Below are 11,619 nucleotides of genomic sequence, written 5' to 3'. Positions count from 1 at the left end.
AATTTGAGAAAGTTGAAGGTGAAACAGGATTTAATTTTATTCAGACATTCAGAGGGGGAAGTAGGTCTGAGGGAGGAGGTGGGTTTGGTCAGATATGAGAATTATCAATCATTGACTGGATTGATGGGATAATTCAAAAAGACGACAGCATGAAGGTATGAAGGTTTCAAATTAGAATATTTTCCAGCCTTATAACTCTCTTTTGATTTTACCATGAATAAAACTTGGAGAGTCGGATGAATCTCAACAGCCCAGCATAGCATTCATGTTATGTGCTACTCACATAAACAGTAGTTGCATGTTTTGTTGTACATTTGTAAAGCTGGGAAGCTCTGGGAGCACTCAACTTTTGGGTGACGTTGTTCTGAGCTCCAAGTTCCGACTTTCAGTGTAAATTGAACACACTGTAAGGCACGGCTCTTCATAAAGAAACAAAATGAAGAAACAAAAAACAATCAATGCGTTTAAAAATGTAAGTAGGCTATCCTAGGCCTGTTATCTGTTGACTTTTCCAGATGTGGCAGATAATCGTTTTGTAATGTTGAGTAGTAGCTATTCTGACAATAAGCTAATAGCTAGTTTGACAACAATAAATTATAAATTTGCTCTTACATGAAGTAGGCTAAATGTAAAATAGAAGCCTTTTTTGGCTGTAGGTGAATAGTTGTAATGTTGTTTATTTTTATGTATAATGTTATTTTAATAAGCAACTGTTAAGTGAAATTATAAGATTTAAAATGTTAACATTCTCCTCCTGACCTTCAGGCAATTCCTGATGACAGTGAGGCAGGCCCTAGTCAGTAAAGAGAGGATCTGCCAGGGGCCAGCCAGAGTAGAAAAAGATGGCATGAGGAGGGAGAGACAGAAGAAATTCAATCAGGAGAGAAACAATTTGAATATTAAGGTTATTTATTACAACTGAATGAATGATGGAACTTGACAGAAATATTTGGCGTAAGGACTCTATGGGGATAATGTTATGAGCGTAGGATGCGTGAATTTGGCAGCTGAAGAAATCCCCCTAGAGTCCAGACTCTGGTGGTGGTGGTTGATGATCCAAGGAAATGAAGACTTGCAGAGACCAGGTGGAGACGGGGAGTTGGAGGGGTGCGCACCATCAATGCAAGAAGGAACTAGCTGGAGAGAGAGATACGTTTAAAAAGACAGCAGAGAGTTGATAGGCTGATGATAAGGGCGTGCCACTGAGCTATTGGATGACGCCGCTGCTGATTAGCCAATGACAGCTCCGGAGCATGCAGCTGGAAGCGGGTGAGCTATTGAATGAGGGAGAGAGAGTTAAACAGCTGTGATTGCTTTATAGTCTTCCTGTCTGAACTTTTGCTAGAGCTACATTACAGACAGAAGAAGCAGGAACAGAACAAGGAGGGACAGGAGGCGACACAGAGGGAGAGGAAGTCGACATGACAGTGACATATACTAAACCAAATCAACCTGACCCTAAAGTTTTGCACAAACAAGTGCTCAAAGACTGGACACTGAAATTCCAAAAAGCATGGTATGAGAAGTATCCCTGGCTGCATGTTTGTATGGGTACTGATGGTGTTCTGTGTTTTCACTGCTCTAAATACTTTAAGACAGGGAAACCAGCACAAGCCAAGAGTATGGATCAAGCTTTGTCAACACTGGATTTAAAAATTGGAAAAAAGCACTTGAAAAAATGTCCATGCATGAAAAATCAGAGGGTCACAAACTGGCTGTTACAACTGCTGCATATGAAAACAGGCCAGTTACTACACAGCTGAGCAGTGCAGAAAACAGAGCTAACCTGTTAAAAATAATAGGGGGTTAGATCTTCCTGGCGAGGCAGGGATTGATTAAATATGTTGTTTACACTACAGTTCATATAAAAATGTTTAAATAAAACATATTTATTAATAATAATAATAATAATGAATTTTATTTATCACGCACTTTACATTTGGAGCGAATCTCAAAGTGCTACAGGGCATAATAAAAGGGCAGTAAGAATAAAAACAGGGTTAAAAACAAACAGTAAAATGCAGGCACTTGTTAAAAGCATTTGTTAAAAGCACTGTGGAAGGTCAGATAAAACTATGGAAAAAAACAGGAAAACAAAAACTAGGAAAAAGCCCTCTGTAATAGGAACGTTTTTAGTCCCTTTTTAAAAGAGTCAATTGTCTGTGGTGCTCTCAGGTGGTCAGGGAGAGCATTCCACAATTGCGGGGCAGCGGATGAAAAAGCCCGGTCTCCCATAGTGCGGAGTCTGGTGCGGGGGCAATGGAGGCGGTTGGTGCTGGTGGAACGGAGGGTTCTTGTGGTGGTTTGTGGGTGTAGCAGTTCCTTCAGATATGTGGGGGCGTGTCCATGGATGCACTGATGTGTGAGTAGAGAGATTTTGAATTTGATTCTGTATGAGACAGGGAGCCAGTGGAGTGAATGTAGGATGGGTGTAATGTGGTCGTGTTTACACACTCTCATCAGGACCCTGGCTGCGCAGTTCTGGATGAACTGCAGTTTATGAAGGCTTTTGCCAGGGATCCCGATGAGAAGTGCGTTGCAGTAATCAATCCGGTTTTGATTCAGACATGGAGTGGAAAAATAACTCATTTAGTTGCTGTGTAAAGCTTTGTCCCCCCCAGTTCAGAAATCCCATCTGCGCCCCTGGTGTGATGGGTGTGATGTGAGCTCTGGAACGGGAGTAAGTGAGTAACCGGGCAGCTGAGTTCTGAAAATATTGGAGTTTTTGAATGGTCAGAAGCACCTTTCATACATTCCAGCATGCAGCCCAAAGTACTGGACCAAAGAACAGAGACAAAAAAAAGCAGCATAGGTAAAAAGTTACAATGATAAAACAGTACAGAGGATAGTAACAGGAAATATTTAAATATAAAACCATTGCAATAAAATCCCTAAAACAAGATCAGATAAATACCAGAAAAGTTAATAAAATAAATAATAAATAAATAAAAATATTTAAAATAAAGATAAAAATGATGCTAAAAAAATTGGAGCTCAGTAAAAAAGAAAAGTCCACATTTTCCAGAGGTTTTCTAAAAAATCTAGTATTTTCATCCATTGTCAGACAAAACAAATGTAAAACTGGGACTCTAAATCCAGCACAGTGAAAGGTAAGGTTCTCCTGAATCAAATGATGTGTCGCACTTGATGCCGAGTGCTTCAACAGGTTAGAAAAACTAAATAAACACAGGAGAGTCTGGCGCCACCAAAAATAGTCTAGGTCTTCAAAGTTTAATGTCCCGAGGCAGAGCGTTCCATAGTTCAGGAACATAAAATACAAAGCTCTCTGGCTTGGTGTCAAAAAGCTTCACGGAACCTTTTGAAGAACATCATGATGGAGTGATTTGTCGTTGTGTTTTTGACTTAATTAGAAAAAAGGCAGAGAATTATGTTGGACCAAACCCACATATTACACCAGTTTTGCGTAACTTTAGTTGACTTGAAGGAAAATCCAGGAAAAATGTCATCATAAGTGGCAATAAAATGTTTTGATTAACATGACCTTGGACACATAAAACACTATTTCATGGATGAGTAATCTCATTCACAGGTAAAACATTATGTTTGTTTTCTACTTTTTAACTCTGTAGCAAGGAACACGAATTAAAATTCTAACTAGACCAGGAAGCAACAATGATTTCAAGCAAAAGTCTGGAACAATGAATGAAATGACAACACAGTAAGGCTGGAGATGTACTGTATATTATACTTATTTACTGTATACTTGAATGAATAAATCTACATGAATTGATTATTACAGCAAACATGTGTATGTAAATATTTGACTGAACATTAAAACAGCAATGTTACCTGTAATGTTGGAAGTGTGAGCGCAAAATTAATCCATGGAGATGTTTTTTTAAAAATCACTAACTGAAATTAACATTTCCAAGTGAAGAGTTAATTTGCAAAAACAGAATAAACTCTATTTTTATACATTTTCAAAGAACATAATTCTTTTTGATATAGATTCCTAATAAAGTTACATTTAAGATATCTGATTAGTAAAATCATTTTGACTTAGTCAAAGCCACCCAACCTCAGTTGATTGATAATGCCAAAAGCTAGTATTAAAAAAATATGTTTTTTGAAACTTTTTTATAATTTTTCAAAAGTGAGTTAACTGTTTTTGCAAATGAACTCTTCAAGTAGATGAACGTTATAACTTTAAAATAAATTAAACATACTGAAAGTTACGGAGCCCCTAAAGTGACATGTGCAGAATTTTTTTTTTTGGAAAGTATCTCGTGCGCACGAGATACTTTCTCGTGAGCACCAGATACTTTCTCGTGAGCACCAGATACTTTCTCGTGCGCACGAGATACTTTCACGTGCGCACAAGATACCAAGTTAGCACTGGAGATCAACCAGTTCGATCTAAAAATGACAGTACAGCAGTTAGTTGAGCTTTATTTCAACCTTGGGCTGCCTTGTGTCTTGTTACATTTATATACGGACTGTTCAGTCTGCATTTACGAACTGTTTGTAATTTGTGAACCTCACTGCATTTATGAATGGAATTTTTGAGACTGCAGGGCAATGTCTGTAACCAATCAGATGTCTCACTCCTATGCAGCCAATCATAGTGTAGATTCCACGGTATGTGGTTGTGAAGCGATTCCGTTAGTCATGCCCGAGACCAGAGCGCTTTAATAACTGCCTAAATGCGGGATGATATCGACTAGTCCTGGTCTCGGTGCGCTCTGGTCTCGGTGCGCTCTGGTCTCGGTGCGCTGGTTGATCTCCAGTGCTAACTTGGTATCTCGTGCGCACGTGAAACTTTCTCGTGCGCACTTGAAAGTATCTCGTGCGCACGAGAAAAGTATCTGGTGCTCACGAGAAAGTATCTCGTGCGCACGAGATACTTTCCAAAAAAAAAAAATTCTGCACATGTCACTTTAGGGGCTCCGTAGAAAGTAGATGTGTCACTGGATGTGATTATTTACCATGAAAACAGTCGAAAAAGGGTGTTTCTAAAGCCAAATGTTAATCATGTGGTCTGACACCTACCCCCTCTGAGTGGTTTAAGGCATTAAAAATGACAACAGAGAAGGTATCAGTGTTGTTGTTTATGTTTTGTTTGCTTTTGAAGATCATAAAGAGGCATAAGTGTTGGTTTCAGTCTGTTTCTCAGTTGGTGAAAAACTCCTCATAGTGCCTTTAAGCTTTGCTAGTTCAATGTTCAATATGTGCAATAAGTTCATTTCAATAAGTTTTGCAATAAACATTAAACCAGTCCGGCCCTTGTCTTGCACCGATTTTTTTTATTTTGGCCTTCTGTGTATTTGAGTTTGACACCCCTGTCATATTCCGAAAAGAGAGCGCCGTCGCGTGCATACGCGCATCACGTACCAAAGACAGACAGAACTTCACCACAAGCGTTTAACTATTTCCACAAATGAAGCGGTCTATAGCTGATTATTTTAAAAAACGAAATGAGGAGAGAGAAGAGGAGGCTGCTGCTGGTGAGGGAGAGCCAGAAAAAGGTGCCAGATCAGACTGCGGTCAAGTCAGCCTCCACTTATGAAACTATAGTCAAGGCAGCCTCCACTGTATTCTGTTGTGCGCGTTTAAAACAGGCATTAGCAGTAGAGCTGAAGATATTTGTCTGGGCTCGGGCTTGCGTGGTAAATGAGCGGTCATGGGGAATCTGACTTCCCCTCAGCAAGCAGTCGTGCGTCAACGGCACGATAATGATAATACAGGACCTCTATAAGATCGCATTATTCCTCTGGCCAAAATTTAACCAGCTGAGAATCTTCCCACACTCAGACAGGGAGGCCGTACATGCTCATGCCCGCACTCTTCTGCAAGCTGTGCACGGTGCTGCAGGTGCACGACGAGATGTGCACATCTCGTCATGTTAGCTATATTCAAGCTTTTTCAGGACTTTTTGTAAACTTTTTATGTCTTAAACAAATTTGTTTTTGTTTATTAAAAAAAAAACAGCATTTAGTACAGTACATTCCTTGGAAACTGAACATAAAATAGTTAGAATAATATCCTTGGAATGATATAAACAGACCAACAGTTAAACATAAAGTGCCCAGTGAGTTTGTTAATTTGTCAGTCGTGGACTTACTTATTTTGGCTCTGAACCCTGTCATCTTGTCGAGTGTGGATTGGCGACACTGCCTGCTCGAACTAGGAACGTTGTCTGTGCAAGCAGCAACATGTTTGGCATTGAGGTGGTAGCGGAGGCTGGAAGAGCTCCGGTGATAGGCAAATTCTTTCTTGCACAATTTGCACACAACTGTGCGTTCCGTGCTGATTGAAGTGCAAAAATAAATTGCGATTAAATGCGTTATTTTTTCTTTAATTAATTAATCGTAATTAACGCGATAAAGTCCCAGCCCTATTAAAAACTTAAGTTACCGTGCAGACGGTTAAAAAGTAAGCCCTGACTCTGGGTGGTGACTCGGCTTTCGCGCGGGCATGCCAGAACACGTCCGTAGTTAGCTTGACTGTGTCGCAAACTCGCTAGCAAGCAAATAGCTAACTATTAGCCAGCACCTGTTTGCAGGCAAATGTTTAGTTCAAAAGGTTTTTTTGCTCCAGTCAGGTCTGAAGCATTTGTAATCTAAATAAACGCCCGCCAACTAAAATATCCCCTATGGACAATAGTGGTGTAACTTAATAAACTAATTTGCCATTTCCAACTTCAATTAACACGATGGATTACCAAAGAGAATAACATGGTAATGTAGTCATATTCACAAAGCTCTGTCAATGTGCTGATTTTATTCTATTTTATCACATGAGAAACTGACATTGTTATTGAATTTTATAGACACAAACTCAAAAGCACTTTTAAAAGATAACTTACCTCATTGCCGCGTCTTTTCTCCCAGCAGAATGTCGTGTACCTCCACCCTGGTCTACTTTGCAGTTGCACTCAGCCCTTGTTAAATTGCAGCTAGCTTGAAAAGTGCGTCCCTCCGCAGGCGGAAGTAGTCCACTGCTGTTTTCTCTATTGTTGCGTCAATAACTAAGTTGTGGTTGAAATACTATGGTTTAGCCAATTTAGAGAACTGATGAGCACCATATTTCTTGGGTGTCATAGCTTTACAATTTTATTATTGACTAACCCCAAAACTGTCTTATTTCTTCAGCAGCACCCCTCCTCCCCCCGTTTCTTTTTTCGAGGTATAATTTACAGAAGTAAGTTAAATCAACACTGACAGTCCTTACAAAACTTACAAATAGTCAAGACAATTCATTACTTTAAGTTAAATTTTTTAAAACTTATAAACTTGAGTTCAATATTCAAAACTTCACATGACAATTTGAGTTAAAAAAAACAAACAAGTTCAGATAACTTAATGGGGCTCTCATGTTTTACAGTGTGGAGACTTGAGACCCAGAGCTCTCCAGATTCGAACGCGTTCGTCCTCCGGCCAAAAGAGCGACTTTTGAGGAGTGGGGAAATGTACAGCGAGCCGACTGGGAAGACGACGAGGTATCCCGCTACATTAAAACGACTGTCATGGAAGATGAAACTGATGTTTTTAGCTGTTGGAAGATCAACAGACCTACCCAAAACTCGCAAAATGAGCCAGATCAGTAATGAATAATGTCAGGGCAGTCGGGCTGTAAAGGGGTTCGGGCTTTAAAACAATCTAGGTCATTCGGGTTCGGGCAGAATTCTGTCTGGCTCGGGTCGGGTCTAACTTTTAAGGCCCGACTACAGCTCTAATCAGCAGTAATAGCGCGGAAACACGGATTATACATGTTCTGAATAAATGATGATTAATTTCAGTTCAGACCGATATTGGAAAACGATCATGTCAATCGCTCTCGATCTGATGTGTCATTTCAAAATTAAAGACACTTGAAATGTAGCATAATTGCAATAATTTGGGATACTTCATTGATTTCATAAGAAACACACTACAGTTTTTTTATACATATCAGAAAGGTAAAAACAAAAACGATATATGCAGTGTTACCTTCATTTTATATGTCAAAAAGGATTTTCGGCTCCCAGTGCATTTTTGTGGAAACCGAGTCCAAATGGCTCTTTGAGTGTTAAAGGTTGCCGACCCCTGGACCCCTCTAGCCAGTCCTATTACATCTTTAGTTTAGTTGTTGTTGATGTTGTTTTGTGAATTTGTGGCTTATTTGCGACAGAAGTCATTATTATCAATCTATCTCAGACTAAAATGCAAAGAGCAGCTCTGTTCCTTCCTGCAGAACACATTCTGCGAGTCCACAGCTATTATTTAAGAAGAGAAGGACGCCCTGTAACAGTGACAGCCCACAGCCCCTATTGAGCCCATGCATGCAATTCCAGCAGGTTTGTCAACATATTCAGGCTGCTCGTTTCACCTGTTCATGTCTGCAGGTCTCTGTCCATATTACATGACAGAGACAAGACACAGAGGACGACCAGGGAGAGAGAAAGGTAAGACACTTTTGCAATATTTCATGTAATGTTTAAGCTGTCATGGTGAGATTAAGATGTGATATCACTTTAAAAATTCATGCTTCTTGCAATTTGGAGATTAGTTAACTGAGAAAAAATAACAATTTTGATGTTACTTTTTTAATTCATTCATAGTGGCGTTGAGATAACAAATTCACTTAAACTAAAGTAGTTTAATTTAAACCACATTGTACTGTTTCTAAGATGCATTCCACTTTTGACTGAAGATTATAGGACTTTTTGTCATTTTTATTAAACTTAAAAAGATTTGCAGTTAAAGTCTACTCCTTCCTACAGTGGAATGTGTAATTGATATATTCTATACACAAATGAATACAGTGAAATAAAAGGTAAATAAGTAACAAAAGAAAAGAGGAAGTTATTGTAAAAACATGTCATGGGAGGATGAATTGTTTCAGATTTAAAAATCTATTCTGTACTAAAACACCAGTCTACCATCCTGACTATTTCAAATAGATGTTAATATTAACTAATAGATAATGCTGTGTACAACACATTTATTTTCTGACTTTCAACCTGTGGTACAAGTTTTCTGGAGCTAAAAAAGCTAAAAACGTAAACGGAAAGGTATTTGAAACTGGAGTAACTTTTTTTTACCCCCCCCCCACCCCCCCACCCCCCCCCCCACACACACACACACACACACACACACACATCATAAGAACAGGGGACTGTCAGCCTTTTGTTTGTTATATGTCAGGGAAACTGTTAAACCAGTTCGCTGTTTCCCCTGCAGACAATCAAGCGTTGACAACAATGTTAAACATGTATACTTTGTGGTTAAGCCTGAGTCACACCCTTTATCTTTTTGTTACACCCATTTTAGAAACTATGTTCACATGTGATTCTTTTTTTTATTGCAAATAAATTAGAGCCTGAACACTGATACGCAGTGAAGGCAAAGCCCTATATCGAAACCTTGAATATTTTTTCTTTCTTTCTTTCTTTCTTTCTTTCTTTCTTTCTTTCTTTCTTCTGTCTATTTTTCCCCAAATTTGGAGACCTCATTGGCCCAAACCTCACCAAACTTTGCCAAAAATTCAGTCCCTACGAAAAATGTATCAACTCATTATTTTTTTCATGAATACCTGCTCCATCGCGCCTGTTAGGGACCAAGCAGTAAAGCACAAGACACAGGTCTAAGTTTTAAAGAGAACTGGGTTTTTATTTTACCCCAAATTAGGCAAACCAAATTCACAAACCAAAATTATAAGAACTAGGCCTATAAAAGAGGTCAACTTAACATAACTTAATTTAGCATAACAAAATGTAAGTTGTGAACTAAACAAACAGACCTGACACAATGAGACATCAGGGAACTTATATAGTGGTTGGGCGAAACAAAGTTTAACCCAAGGGGTAAACAAAATGGACGCTTAATTAAACTGAATTCAAAGTAATACTAGCTAAGCCCAAACCCCCTCCTGACATTAGAGCACATGGTCTGCTCCACTCAGCTGGCCTCAGCATAAAAGTCCCTTTCACCCTTGGACGCATTTTGTTCATTCCAGGAAGTGCCATGGTCCCACAGCCAGGTAACTCATTTGCCCAATCTCAATGTCCTCCCTAAGCCCTGAGCCCTGAGCCCTTCTTGACTTAATTGAGCTGGAAAGTGATTGAGGGCAGGAGGCTGTAAGGGCTCAAACTGTAGAAATGGAATGGTACAGCACTTTGCGACTTCTCACGTGACCTGCATGACGTCATCAGCTCATCCTAGTGATATTAGAAATTTTTATTGCACAATATTGACTTTCCTCAATTCAAGGCGCTTAAGGGACGACTGACTGTCATGTGATCCAGGCTCCTTCCACACTGCTTAACCACACAATTTAAAATATAAAAATAGGCTATATAACTATAAATATATAAATTATAGGCTACTGTATACACATATGTGTGAAGATGAATAGATTAACGCTGTTTTCTATTTATAATTACAGGCAAACTTTTTTACCTGTAGATTTCATTGCAACTTCCATGCTTCTTGTCGCACTTTTTTTATTTTCATTTTACGGTGCTGGTTTGCCTTTCCATGCTCGCAGGCTTCCCCTGGATATCCAGTGTTTCACGTCACAATGCTATGAACTATGGGTAATTCCCTTACGCTAAGTCTGCACTAATGCTCACTTACAGAAAGGGGGCATGAAGGGTTCAAAAAGTCAGTGAGAGATCCATCACACACTTGATGATTTGACAGAGGGACAGCCCTAAGCCCTCACAGACTTATTAGGAACGCGCCTCAAAGTCAGTGAGTGCTTGAGGGTGGACATTGAGATTGGGCCACTGTGTGGCTCCAGCCATCACAGCACCCTTAGGGCCCGATCTACTAAAGGTTTGCGTGTATAAAAACAAGTGCAAACTTTATAGCGCGCACAAAGCTGACATACTAACCGGGAGCACCGAGGATTGCGTCTTTCAAATGAGCAAAATAGCACTCGCAAATCATTTAGCGTGTTTGCCTTCATGAATATGCAGAACACATGTAGATCATCAGAACGCGCAAAATACTGGGAGGAGGAGATGCAAATGTAATCATTTAGCACACACAATGTGATCTATCAAACCTGAAGCAGATAGCGAGCGCTGTGTTTGCGTCTATATTTAGCACGTTTGAAATGCAGGTGCAAACTGGCACAGCGTTACGCACACATGGCTGCGGTCACTGTAAAGCTCATCATAACATCGCTTTACAACATGCCTGCAAAAGCTGGGCTAACAAGCATTACCACATGTTTTAGTCAATCAAACCAAGAGAACAAAAAAAAAATAATAATAATAAAACGACACAAATTCAAAGCAGTTCAGCACCACGGATAGCGACCGCATCATTCTGACACCCACTTTAACTTTTTCAACTAATGAGAGCACAGTAGATCACTGTATCAACAGCTATAAAGTTTAGTAAAATTGGCATAGCGGCCCACATCTTCACATACAAACAAAAAATCTATTTGAAGTACTTGGCCTACTCACCACTGTCTGGACGAGCCTTAAGCTCCGCGGACTTGTCCACGATGCACTGTATGTCCATTCTTTGATCTGTCATTCTCAATAGATAACATGACATGTCCACTCAGTCTTTCCTGTCCCATCATGCTCATCGAGGGGTTTTTAGTTAGTTTTAACTTGGAGAATGAGCGCTCACTGAGCTGCGCCAGGCAGCTCTGCGTAAC

Source organism: Notolabrus celidotus, chromosome 20 (assembly GCF_009762535.1).
Source record: "Notolabrus celidotus isolate fNotCel1 chromosome 20, fNotCel1.pri, whole genome shotgun sequence".
Taxonomy (NCBI): Eukaryota; Metazoa; Chordata; class Actinopteri; order Labriformes; family Labridae; genus Notolabrus; species Notolabrus celidotus.
This window is presented reverse-complemented; position numbering follows the sequence as displayed.